Genomic DNA, 14,368 nt, shown 5'->3' on the forward strand with positions numbered 1-14,368 from the left:
ATGGTACCTCACATATGGCACCAGCGTTATTTGAGTCCTCATCTAGTTCAATAGAGTGAAGTTCACTACCAGTCCTTGACTGTCCAGTGATTCATAGGGAGGTCTGAGATGACCACACACTCTAGTACACATGCAGGCTGGGAAAATATCTACTTTGGCAACGCTCATGTGAAAAAAAAAAATTCAGAGGATTATAATTGACCGCAAGCTTTTAATAGTCACTGACAGTGTGAAATGGCTGCTAAAAAAGTTAGCCTGATATTAGGCTGCAATAATAGAAAAACAAATCATGGAAAATAAATGTTCTGATTAGCCTTCACTAGTCAGGTCACGCTTTGCCGCCTTGGCCCACTAAGAAATTATTTTGCACCCTGAAGGAGATGGCTGGAATGAAGCCAGTTTCAGAGCTGTGCATACTGGGACCGTCTGCAGACAGGTAGGACTGGGAGAGAGCTGAGGACAGATGAGGCTCCTGAGTGCTAGTGTTTTGGCTGCTGCTGTGCAGCAAGTGGATTCAATTAAAATTTTTTGGAACCTATGATGCCAAAAATTTGGCCCAGTGGGTAGAAATACCAGGGAAATAAATTAAAACTAAGGAAGGAAAACTCTGATGATAAAAACTGGATTCTACTGATGAAAATGGGTTCTAATGATAAAACAGGCCAATGTCCTATGATTGGAAGTGTGGAGGTAAAAGGGCACTTGCACTGGATCATCTCTGATATCTTTCTAACCTACTACTCTTATGATTCTATATGTGTAGACATCTTTCAGCTCATTGGCTAGCATTTTAATGACCACTTCTATGTGAATTCCAGCCAGCTTTTCAGTAAGGAAAACTATATATACATATATTCAATCTCTCTCTCTCTCTCTCTCTCTCTCTCTCTCTCTCTCTCTCTCTATATATATATATATATATATATATATATGTCTATATATCTATATATTTGTTTTGTTTTGTTTTGTTTTGTTTTGTTTGTTTGTTTTTGTTTCCACCCATAGATCTCCGGCCCAGAATGTGTCAGATGTAAATCAAAGGAGTTCTTTTTTCTATGGTTTACATGAAGCTAACAGAGGACCACTTCCAAGTGTTCCTTCTTGTTCCCACCTCCTTGACTTCAACAAAGGGCTAGAGCATTCAACTCTGTTCTTGCTGCGATAAAAATCAGCCTTATATCAGTATTTATGATAATGATGGTATGATGATGGAAAGAACCTTCAAGCAGTAGGTGTTGGAATCAATACTGTTGTCTTCAAGGTTTCAAGATGATTAATTTCAGTTCTATTAGAACAACACTGAGCTACTCCTTTCAATAGAATATTATTTGAGGCAGTGGTATGAACATAAGTGGAGGAATAAGTGACAAAAATGGAAAAATCTAAGAAGTACTTCAATAAAAATCATTTGCAGAGTAGCTATGATATGCAATCATTAAACTGCTGGTATGGTTGACATGCTGAAAATATAGGGGGCATAGAACATGAATGGAAAAGGAGCCTGGTCAGTAGATTATAATGTATATTAAGAAATTTGAAATTTGATTTTATCCTCAAAGCAATGGAGACCTATTTATTAAAGTTTATTTTTTTTTAAAAAAGGTGCCATGATAAGATTGGCATTTAGAAAGACTATTCTAGCATTTGGTGTGTATAACTTCAACAGAATTTAGAGTTTTATAAAGAGATTGAAAATATTAGATAAGTTGTCAGCAAATACCGGGGTAGAGTAGGTGGTATTAGTGGTTTGAGGAAAGCGGAGAAGGTATCAAATTATCTGGGAGAGTGAAGGAGGACATGGCTGGGGTGGCCAGGCAGAATAGGAGGCCCCCTTGAGGATAATGGCCATGACTGTTGGTCTGAGACCTGTCAGTGTGCTGGTATGTTATCCCTAAGCCAAATTCAGCTGCAGAGAAACCAGAGAGTTGGGTTTAACTGGAGAAGGGGTTTTGCAAGGTGGACAATTTATTTGTTTTCATTGTTAGTGCCCATCTCTCCTTCACCAACCCTCTGCTTCCTCTGCCACAGATCATCTCAAATGTAAGCTCCATGAGGGCAGGGGTCTTTATTTTGATAACAGATGAATCCCAAGTGCCTAAAACAGTGCCTGGCACATAGTAGATGATAAATAATTGTGTACTAACTGAATAAGTGAATGAAGGAAGGAAGGAAGGAAGGAAGGAAGAAAGAAATGAATATTGAATAAGATGAATAAAATGAAATTAGAAGGCAAGAAAGTTGAGGGTGTATACAAAGAAATATTGTAATGGCGGACCATAAAACTGAGCTGAATAAGGAAGGAAATGAGGTCATTGAGGATAGTGACTTCATCTTGTTAATTACTGTAACCTCCGAATCAAGACAATGTCTAGCATATGGTAGGTTTTCAATAATACTTGTTGAATAAAAAAAAATACTGACAACACAGTAAAATACAAAGATGGGAAGTATTGTGATATTTTCCTTTTTACTTATTTTAGTTGTCTCTTACAGAAATTCATAGGAATTCTCTAACAAAAACAAGTGTCTCTCTGTAGCTGAAAGAACAGTTAATGACAATAATCCATGTCTCCAAAGTGTACTTATCTGCTGTAGATTGTAGCTCTGATAATTTATCCGGTTCTCGCTTTGTACTGCCAAATAGGAAGTAGGAGTGAACAATCACAGTTGAACAATCATTCCTACCAATTAGAATGCTGCTTCTCAAACTTTAATGTACACAGGAATTTCCTGGGGACCTTGCTAAATATCGATTCTGATGAGCTAAGTCTGGAATGGGGCCCAAAATTCTGCTTTTCTAACAAACACACAGGTTATGCTGATGTTACTGGTGCAAGGACCACACTTAGAGTAGCAAGGATTTAGAGTGCTTGGTTACTAAACAGCTGAAGGGCAAAGGTTTGTTAAAAAGGCAATAGAAGCCATTCCATCAGAAGGCACTCAATGTTCCAATACCAAATCTTCCAATCTACCTGGAAGAAGTCCCCTGACTTTCCTCCTTTGCTTTGTTAAACTGGAACAGCCCTCCTTCTAAACCCAGCCCCTCTAGTGCTTTGGATTCCAGAAACAGACAACTGTTCAGAAACCCTGCTCTATCAGGTCTTCCCACTCTCTTGTACCCATCCCTCCATATCTGTCAGACAATTTTCACCACTATTTATTGGTACCCAAACTCTCCTATTTAAAAACAAACAAACAGATACAACAAACAAAGCTTTCAATTTAGTCGATGTTCCCCTCCAGTTAATGCATATTTCTCTCCACTTTTTCACAGGCAAACTTCTCAGATGTATTGTATGTATCAGCTGCCTCTGTCCTGTTGCTTCCCATTTTCCCCTCAATTCAATCTAACCAGGCTTCCTTGTTTGTCCTTTTACCAAAGTGTTTTTGCCAAGGTCATAAATAATCCTGAGTCACTATGTTTTTTTGGTCACTTTCCAGGACTTGACCTTTCAGAAGTATTCCACACAGTTGAATAATCATTTCTACTAAAAATGCTTTTTTCCCCATTGGTTTTGGTTTTTCTCCAAATGCTCTGGTGGTTTCTTCTCATTCTCCTTTCCTAGTGGAAGGTCTTTTATCCAACTCTTGAAGATTAAAGTGCTTCAGAGCTCTCCTAGACTCTTTTCTATCCTGAAAACTGCATCTGGTAGATGAGTTCATACTCTTAAGTATCTCACAGGCTCCTTAAGCTCATTATTTCCAAGACTAAAGTCATCCTTCCCCCCAAAATATGTTCTTCCTAGAATATTCCCTTTGTTAGTAAACAAGCCACCACTCACTCAGTTCCTTAAAGGGTAAATCTGGACCATCATTTACCTCTTTCACACCATCCTGCACTCCCATTTCCACGTCGGATTAATCATTGTGTACTGTTATTGCATATTTGTAATTTCTCTTCCACTGCTATCATTCTGGCTCAAGCCATCATCCCCTCTCACCTGGACCATTGTGAAATTCCCCTACATGACTTTCCTGTGTCCACTTGCTTCTGTCCAATCCATCTTCCACACAGTGTAACAAAAGTGTTATTTTCAAATCTGACCATGTAACTCCCCTATAGAAAATTTAACAGATTTCCATTTCCTCAGGATAAAGTCCCAAATCCCTCTCTGGCTTACAGTGTCTTTTAGCCATCTGATTTCTGTCTACCTTTGTGAACTTTTCATGCTCTAGCAAAACCAGTCTCCTTCTAGTGCCTCAAACAAAAAGTTGAGGGGATGTGATTTCTATGATTAGATTACAAAATATTGTTACTTCCATCTTAATAGCAGAATTTCTCCATTGCTGGCTTTGAGGAAGCCCAAGGCCATGCTGGAGATGCGCAGGCAAGAAACAGCAAGCTAGGAAATAAAGCCCTTAGTTCAACATCTCCCAAAGATATGAATCTTGCCAACAACTACTGCATGAACTTACAAGTAGATGCTTCCCCAGTTGAGCCTTCAGATGAGACCTCAGCCCTGGTCGGCATCTTGATTGCAGCCTCATCAAAGACCCAAAGCAGCGGACCTGGTTAAGCTCTGCCTGGATCTCTGACCCATAGAAACTGAAAGGATAAATGTATGTTGTTTTAAGCTGTTACATTATGCAGCAATAGGTATCTAACAAAGTACCCTTCTATGTGCTTTTCACATATAAACTAATATAATCCTCCTAACATCTTTATCAGATAAGATTCCTGATTTACAGATAAGTGAAGCTGTTGTAATTTCTCCCAGGGCACGTGTTGGTAAGGGATGGAGCCAAAATGGGGACCCATGTTGTCAGGTGAGTCTGCTCTTAACCACTTCACTCACATGAAAACAGTGACTGATTTGTTCACAGCCGTAGTCCCAATCAACAAGACAGTGTTTGGCACATGGTAGTGCTCAACCGTTGGTTAATTAATTGATTACTTAACTTAGAAAATTGCTAAATGAATGGTAAATGGAGCTTTTGTTTTTCATGCAAGGAAATTTCATAAAAGTATTCTCAGCACGACTGTGCCTCTTTGGTCTCAAAAGCTTTTTTTCACTTTGTGGTATGGATTCTCCAGGCGCGGAATGGGCTTCATGCTAATCAACTGAAAATTATAGGTACATTTCATTCGCTCCTCTCCTTTTTCTGGACTATTCCTTTGGCCATCTAGCAATGATTCTGTGAACTTTTCCTCTTTAGTTACTCAGTTGACTAGCTCAGGAGCTCTGCTTCTCTGCATAATAAAATGAGGGGAACCGAGGGAGAGAAGCCAAGGTTAGGCAGCCTGGAAAACAAGGAAGCACAGAGATGGTGGGGCTCTTGAAGGAGACAGGGGGCTGAGCTACACGAGGTGAAGCTGTGGTCTGTGGAAAAGGAGGAGCCAGTGAGGAATTTCTGAAGGCAAAGTGATTGAAGAACCTGTAACAACGAAGATGCCTGGTGATCCATTTCCAGCTGTTTGCATTTCTGCATTGCAATACTCTCCGTGGCACAAAAGGTTCAGTCAAGTCTGCATACATAAGTGCCCGAAGTAGGTGTTTTAAGTGGGAATCTATGAAGAGTCACCCAGGTTGGCACAGAGTGGAAAGTTAGGCAGGAGAATTATGGAGATGTGCTGTGAGGGAGAGTTCAACAGAGCAGTAACAGAGTCAGAGGTGACAGACATGAACCTAAGGCCCTGGGCAAGTCCCTGTAATCCTGGTGAGGGCTGGGAACTTCTCAATGACTGTGACTTAGAAAGGTCAAGCCAATTTTATTTAAATATCAAAAAGGCCTGGAGACCTCAGGTGACACCTGGGTCACACCAGTATTAATCTGTTTGCCTTCACTAAGAAGAAAAGACTGGCCCAGGGATCGATCACAGGGAACAACAAATGTTGTTTCCATCTTTACTGTGAGAGCAGTGATCTTTGCCTGCGAGAGGAGCTGTTAGGGACACCACAAAACATGGGATGGGCAGTGCTAATCCCATGGGAGAGTCAGTATGCCCAGAATTTTCAGATAATAGGCTTGAAGCATCATCTTTTCAAGGTGAAACAAAGGAATGTGTTTTATTATTCAAACACAGAGATTTTAAGCAGGAAGCATTGGCTAAGATCAGTTCAGCCCAACAGCACAAATGTGTTCAAAGCCCCCACCAAACTCTTACTTTTGTAATCGAAACAATGAGGTCAATCACTGAAGTAGAAACCTTTGTGGAAACTGCAGTGAGTTCAGTGAGTTCATACAGACTATCCCAATGGCACCTGGAAATGTCAGCTGTGCTTGGGCTGTGCTCAATATAGTTAAGAGGTTTTTGACGTAATAGGACACTTGCGAGCCACATGCTCTGTTGTGACATTTTAAAGGTGACAATAGTATTTTGGATAAGATGCACTTGTATAGGAGAAAACACATTCATTTCAAGCACTTCTAAAAGTTTGATGAAGTTTTCAAACCACATGGTTCTCCAGTGACTGTAAGCGTATAGTCACAGAGGGTTGCTGCTAGGTATCAACTAAAAACAATTCACATAGGAAAGCGAGGACTACCTCTCATTTGCTGTGGCACTACTGAAGAGTCAACCCTTCAAAAATGGAGAAGGCTGTAATTCCAAGAACTTGCTTTCCTGGCAAAGAGCTTGGCTTAATAGAAGTTTGAGACCAGCTCACGTGGCCATACTGAGTTGAAATAATATGACTTCCTTTATTGACAAGTTTTGAATGCTGTATCTTCTCCATCAGATACTGCTCCTCACAGATGCCTTCCCTAACCTGCCTGCCTGCCTCCCTCCTACCCACCTCCCAGACGGTGTGAGGTGCCTTCTCCAAGTCCCTGTAATGCCTTGGGTACAGCTGTCTCTTGTGGCACTTACCACCTGAGAATGTGGTTTTCTCCTCCCTGGTCTGTGACATCCGGGAGGGACAAAGTCCTTATAGTGACAATTAAAAAAAAAATGTCTCTACCCAGTATGGTGCCTGGTACACAGGCAGTGCTCAAGAAAGGTTCTCACTCTAGGAATGACCCGTCTGCTTGCATTAATGACATACTTAATTCTGGAATGAAACAAGATTGAAACAAGACCCTAAAGATCAGCTTTTCATCTTTCTCATTAGGTGCATAATCAAATCACCTTGAAAAGTTAATTAAAAACTAAAAATTTGCTTGCCTCCTTTGCCCTAGATAAGGGATGGTCCCCTTCTATGTTGCCGGCTACACTCTCCCTTTTCACCCACCCAGCTATTTGACTGAGCTTCAGCTATATTAAAATATTTCTCCTTTGCCTCACAACCAAGAACTATTATCATTATGGAAGATTTATAGAAGCCGAAATGGAAGGTGTGATGCTTTTTTGAAAGTTTTAGCAATCATTTTTTTTTTATTTCAGCCCGTTTTACTTTATTTTTTTTAGAGAAAGTCTGAAAATCATAAAATCCTGAAATCGTAGTGGCTTGTGTTTATGCAAGCTGTGATCGATTATATGTTGTATTACAATAGCTTTAAGTAGCACGAGCTCTTTCTGAACAGATGAACTTACTAAAATTATGTTCTGAAAGCTTGATGGCTATTTCTGAGTTCTCTCAGGTGACACGGTGACTCCTTTCTGTGTGGAAAACAGCTGGAAATCATATGATGAGCAAAACCCAGATATGATATGTTCCTTATTCAGAACTCCATGCTCTTTTTACATAAGTGGTCTCTGCATGTCGCCATTCAATGCATTTTTACTTTTTTCTCACATATTCCAATCAAGCTGGGTCCCAAGCAGTCAAGAAGACAGGCACATAGCAAGAGGTGACCGATTAATCAGGATGGACACAAACTGATGAAAAGGAGGCACAGGAATCCTAAAACTCTCTCAGTCTTAGACCATTTAGGGTAGGTACACTCATTTCTGAACACCAGAGGACTCAATACTCTTGTCCTGTGGGCCGAATTTGACTTATCTACGTATTCTGTTTGGCCTTTACAGTGTTTTTATTTTTTATTTTACTGAGCTCATATTTTAAAATAAGGGCGTTTTCATAGACATGTGTGTTTTTCACTTTTCATGATCATACCATCGAGCAATAGTGGGCTTGTGTATTTACACGGGAACAGCGGCTGAAGCTGAGTGGTGACTGCACCCTTTAGATAAGGGCGTGTGTGCCCCGCTGTTCAGTTTCCATGGATGGCCCACATATGGTTTGCCCCGCACCGACCCCTCGATGGTTTTGATCCTTTCTGCTTAGGCATTGGAGGCAACTGAGTTTGCCATGAAGAGCTTCCTATCAGGGTCCATGTCCTCATTGTCATACCATTTTGAAATGAGAAGCAGCTCTATAGAAGTGACTGCTTTTGTGAGAAGGTTACAACATCCTCAGCAAGCCTGGTTTTGCAGTGACAGGGAGTTCTCTTCAGCACCAAGAAAGTCTTCTTGCTTTTTGTATTCCCCCTAGAACTAGCCACTTTTATTTATGTAAAATTCAATGTTTCCCCAAGTATATTCTGTGTTACCTTTGTTTCAAGGGATGTTAAAATTGGCGTTACATTAAAAAACAAAACAAAACAGTAGTCAGTTATATACACGTGTATCAGCAAAGATAAACTACTGCTTGTTTTTTGTTGTTTTGTTTTAGTGAAGAGCCTTTAAAATGCTATTGTTCATGACTGATTTCTAAGAGGAGGATACATATATAGTCTTTTTTTCATGTACATGTGACCACAAGGCCTATTTTCATGGGACTATCCCATGGCACAATTGTTCTACCACATAACCTTGAAAAATGAGTTTGGCAATTCTTAGGGATTTCTAACTTTAATACTCTGTCTTATACTACTCCCAAAAAGTCAGTCATAAAGTAAAGCAACTTGCCCAAGAACACAGAAATTGTGGCTGTGATGAAATTGGGTTGGAATCCCAGAATTCTGTCTACTAGTAGTAGTAGGATGCATGGGGAGTGATTCATAAATTTTGGCAACTTTTCAAGGATAAATAGTCTTAGTTAAATCCACAATAATGGAGGAGGAAAGTGTGGTCACCTTATGAAAGGAACAGCAATGTTAACATTGAATCAATGATAACAAAGTACATAATAATCATTAAAACAGGAGGTGATAAGGAGGTTAAGGAGGTAATCAATGGAGATTAGCCTTACTTTTATAAAAGGCAAAAGCGCTACTTCCTTTTAATGTTCCCATTTTATATCAGAGTATAATATATAAGTATATCCTTTATTAAAAAAACAAGCCATACAATGGTTATGGTCTAGATTCTATCTCCTGTCAAAATTAAGTCCTAATTAACAAGAAAGTGAATAGAATGAAACAAAGTTCTCCAATATCCTCATTAAGTTATCATTATTAAATACAGGCAGTCTAGTTAATATCTCCTTTTGTACTCAGAATTTAATGTTAGTTAAAATATGTATTTTAATGTTTTGAGTCCATTTCAAGAACAATAGTATTGTAATCACAACTATTAGGTTAGGGATGTAGTACAACAAAGGTAGAGAAAGTTTGGAGGCTAAAAAGTATATATTCCAAAATCCCACCCTCATATCACAGGTATTATTTAATATTTGTATTTATTTCTTATCAGTATCTGTTCATGTCCATTGTGTTTTTTTAATCATTATATTATATTATATTTATTTTTTATTGTTGTTCAAATATTCATAATATAAAGTTTATAATTTTAAGCATTTTTAAAGGTACAGTTCAGTGGCATTAAGCACATTCACATTGTGTGCAACCATCACCACCGTCCATCTCCAGAGCTTTTTATTTTCCCACACTGAAACTCTGTTCTTGTTAAAGAGTACCTCCCTATACCTCCTGCCCCAGCCCTGACAACCACCACACTCATCCTGCTTTTTAATAAGTGAATTCTTTTAAAGATGTTCTTTGGGATAAAATCTTTTATTTATTGGGGGTAATTTGGTTCTTAGGCGCTATACCGAATATAATCATTTCATTTATGATAGTCTTGGTGACCTAATTATGCCCCCATATCCAAAATGGTTATAGTTTTAATTGTTCATTTGTTCATTCACTCATCAACAAAAAAATTGCTGCATCATTTTTTTAGTTTGGATTTCCATGAAAGCAGAGCCTGAGACAGGTAGTTTATTTCAGAGTCGACCTCAGGGACAGTAGTGAGAGGCCAGGAGACAACAAGGAAAGCGGGAAGAGCAGCACAAGGGCGCGTTAAGGACCTGGCCAGCACTGTGGGCTACTGGGCCCCACCCCCTGGACCTCCTGAGAAGCTTTCTGAAGTGGATCTCATAATTGTCCACACTGACCAAGAGCGGCACCACAGGCATTAACACTCTGCACTCTGGCTTGTGCATGCTTGTGGGTCAGGGGTTTCTCCCAGGTTCCTACACCGTGGGCCAGAGGAGCACCAGAGCAGGAAGAGAGAATTATGTGGCCTGGGCCCAGGTGAGGTACTGACAGATTACACCTGCACAGAGTGGTGGAAGTTTGCACAGACCTGGGGCAGAGGTAGTGGCTTGAGTAGGAGGTAGGCTGAGAGGGCATGGAGTGGGGCACAGGTGGTGCCCCATCCACGGGGCACTGAACTAAGCACTGGACTGCACCACAATGGCAAGCAGAAGGAGGCCTGGGCCCTCCTCATGGAACTGACAGACACAGATAGGTGATAGTGAATTAGAGCACATGGGCAGCTGCAGAGCTGTTATGCTGGAAACTCGTGACCCCACAGTTTTGAATGAGCTGTCCAACCACCTGAGAGGAGTTTCTGGGCACCTGTACTAGACAGAGGGGCAAATGCACAGGGGAACAGGAAGATAAAGGCCTTCTTGAATCTGCCAGGGAGGCAATGACAAATAATTCCCTTTGAACAACTACCGTTGTGATGGGTGCTGAATATGAGCAGTTTGCCATCTTTTGAGAGACAACAGGGGTTCTGGTAAGGCTAGTTGAGCCATGAAAGGTTTCTTTAGAGAAATGATGTTTAATTTGAGACCTGAAGGAGGATATGCTATAAATAAGCACTGTTCAGCTATAATGGCTCAGAGGCTAGGAATACACTATAAATTATAATCTTTCCCCCTCACATTGCTCATAGTCCAATTGTAGAGATCCATGAATGAAGACTCCATAATCAGAAAAAGGCTAACTAGTATTAAATATAATAGAATTAAATATAACAGGGAATTAGTCTGAGGAAGGTGGCGAAGTTTCAGCATAGGAGATAATGATTGACAAGGTCCTGAAGGATTTGGAGGAGTTGGCCAGGTGACTCAGGTAAGGACAACAGTAGTGTGTGTTTCTCCAATGAGCAGAGAAGATTGTAATGCATTTTTGGGAGTCCATGAGTCCTGCATGATAACTTTAAATTTACCTTTTACTTTCAGGATGACCTTTGTAAAGTTAGTTAAGCAAACCTTGGGTTATCTGTGTGACTCACCTTGTCACTGGACCCTGCTATACAATTTCAAGGCCTAAATTTTCAAATGTGTTTCTCATCACAGGGTATCAAGAAGCAATGTTTTAATTATCTGTTGCAGGAATTCAGGTCCAGAATGTGGAGAGAGAGTCTAATGTCTGGATTCTAATTTCAAGACAAGTAGAAAATTCAGCTTTTCATGAGAAATATTCTAATATTTAAATGTTGGGAGATAATTTTTAAGTTAAATTTATTGGGGTGACAATGGTTAGTAAAATTACATCGGTTTCAGGTGTACAATTCTGTAATACATCATCTATATATCACATTTGTGTGCTCATCACCCAGAGTCAGTTCTTACATCGCCATATATTTACCCTATTCTACCAGCCCCCCACTTACCCTCTGGTAGATACTTTTTTTAAAACATTGCCCATGTTAACAAAACAAAAACACAGGCCACAGGTTTGCAACCCCTACTCTCCAGTATCTTTGGACCTCGGGGCCATTCATGGGGCTTTATTATCTACCTAATGGCCATACTTGTATAGTTTCACTGTAGTAAGAAGGGCTTGAAGGAAACGTGCCTCTTATAGTACTAACGCTAACACATAAAGCTGACCAGACAGGACAGCAAGTGCCGAAAGGGGAACTCAGCAGGAGGAGGAGGCGGTCATGATAAAAAAATGGCTCTTGCAGCATCCTAGATGGTTTAGGGCTACGATCCTTTGATAGAGTTCAAAGCTGTTGCATGACACAAATTAGTAAATATTTGGCCTGACACCTCTTAAAGAGTTGTTCTAAATATAGAGCAGTAAGAGAAATTAAGGCTATCCCATTCTTGTGTCTTTTCGGTGTTTGCCAGACCAAGTTTTAACAGACATGATAACACAATTTGAGTGAACATGGACATTTAAAGTCAATCTCTACACTGCTATGACCCCCACCCTGGCTCCCTTACCCATCCACTCAGACTTGCTCTGACTAATATTTCAAGGATAATCTCAATTATGAGGTATGATAAAAAAAATACATGAATGTTTAAATTTTAAAATGTGTATTACAGTAAAAAACACATTGCCATTAATCTCTCTCAAAAGTCTCTCCCTCGCTTAGAACACACTTATCTCGTTGTCCTTGCCACATTCTGAAGCAGTTCTGGAAGTCTTCTTGTGTGAGTGTCTTTACTTCACCCTCCATCATAACAATGCTCTGTGTTACACATCACTTCTGGTACAGCAAATTTTTTTTTTTTTTTAGCTGAGCCATCCTGCCACCTGTTGGCAGCTCAGCTCGGGCCGGAAATCGAACCGGTTACCCTGTTGCTCAGAGCTCGCACTCTTGAGTGAGCTCTTAACCAACTGAGCCACTTGGCTGGCCCTTGGTACGGCAATTTCTGTCAAATAAAAACATTATGGTGTGTCCTCATCCACCTTATTCACTGGATCTGGCACCATGTGACTTCTGACTCTTCCCCAAAGTCAAAATGATTCCGGATATCGAGGCAACCATGACAGCACAGCTAAAGACACTCATGAAATAGGACTTTCAAAACTGCCTCAGAAAGTGGCAAGAACAATGGGATATGTGTGTTCGAAGCAAGGGGGAGTATTTTGAGAGGCATGAATGGCAATGTGTCTTTTACTGTAATAATTTTTTAAAATTTAAACACCCACTGTATTTTGTGATCACACCTAGTATATTCATGGAAAATAGCATTTCTTTGAAAGATCTCTGCACAGCTAACTTCCTTCTGTTGGCTCATCCTCTTACATAGAGTGTTCCCATGTACAGCTGAGTAACTGAGTCCACAGTTGGTCAATTAATTTCAAAAGTCACTGAATTCAAGGCGTAAAAAGAGCAGTTTCTGTCTCTTTTGGAAGGAAGTATAAGAACAAAAAATAAACTCATGTTCCAAAGTGTCCCAAGCAAATCATGCAGCCAAAGAACTGTTTTTCTGACCCTTAGAAGTAATTTAAGATGGAACGAGGAGGTTGCTAAGAAGGCTAACGAGATCAAAGAGACAGGATTCTTATGGAGAAAGTTTTTGGAGAGCCATGGCATTTTCCACTTTTTAGTTTAGTTGGAGAGGTGTGCTTCCTCCCTTCTCAACCCAAGTGAGGAAGGCTGAGAGGGGGTCACACTTGAGGAGCTTGATCTGTGTCCTCTGAAGTCCAGTGAACTACTGTCTGAATTCTGAGGATGGCTATTCAGGTTGTACACTGCACAACTCTAGAGAGTGCCATTCATGTAGACAACAATGTTTATAATCTGTGCAACTGTACTTGGATACCCTGGGTATCTGACTGTCCAAGAGGCAAGCTATTGGCTGGAGCTGCAGTGATGTAATAGCACAGGGAGCATGCTGTGCTTTCATCAACAATGGGACAAAGAGGTGGGAATTTTTCTGGTTGGGTGTATGGGTTCATGTGGGGGAGCTGGCCTGAAGCCTTCTTAAGAAGGAGTCCTCCTCCCTGCCAAAGGCTTTCTAGAAGGTTCCTCAAACTAGGAGTCTGAGGGCTGAGGACTGGCGGTGCAAGTGGACAAGCAGAGGAGTTATCTCCCTCATCACAGAACTTCCAGTGGGGATTCTCAGCAAAAGTACCTCAGGGGAGAGGCAGTCCTGAACACTCACCACGCCCAAAGAATAGCAATGCTAGATCACAGAGGAACCGTCCATGGAAGACTGGGCCCTTTGTCCTAAGCCCCTTGGCCTGGGCCCAACCCTGGAGGGGTTGGAAAGGCAGCTAGTAAAGGAAAGCTTGGAAGAGGAAAGACGCCAACCTGCTCTAATGACCCCATGCCCCTGACTCCTTGGCTTAAATCAGGGCTCAGCTCAGGGAAGAGAAACAATTTGGAATTATTATGCTAAACTGAGTATTTTAATTACTAACATAAGACTTCCTTAAGACCACAGTAACTTCAGGACATTGAACACCTGAGAGTGAGTGGAAGAGCCGCTTGCAACTTCCCACAAGGAGAGGGAAATGATCAGCCCGCTCAGTGGGTGCAGAGGAGTAGAGCTCGGAGAGAAGACGA

Source organism: Hipposideros armiger, unplaced genomic scaffold, assembly GCF_001890085.2.
Source record: "Hipposideros armiger isolate ML-2016 unplaced genomic scaffold, ASM189008v1 scaffold_516, whole genome shotgun sequence".
In the NCBI taxonomy this organism is placed as follows: domain Eukaryota; kingdom Metazoa; phylum Chordata; class Mammalia; order Chiroptera; family Hipposideridae; genus Hipposideros; species Hipposideros armiger.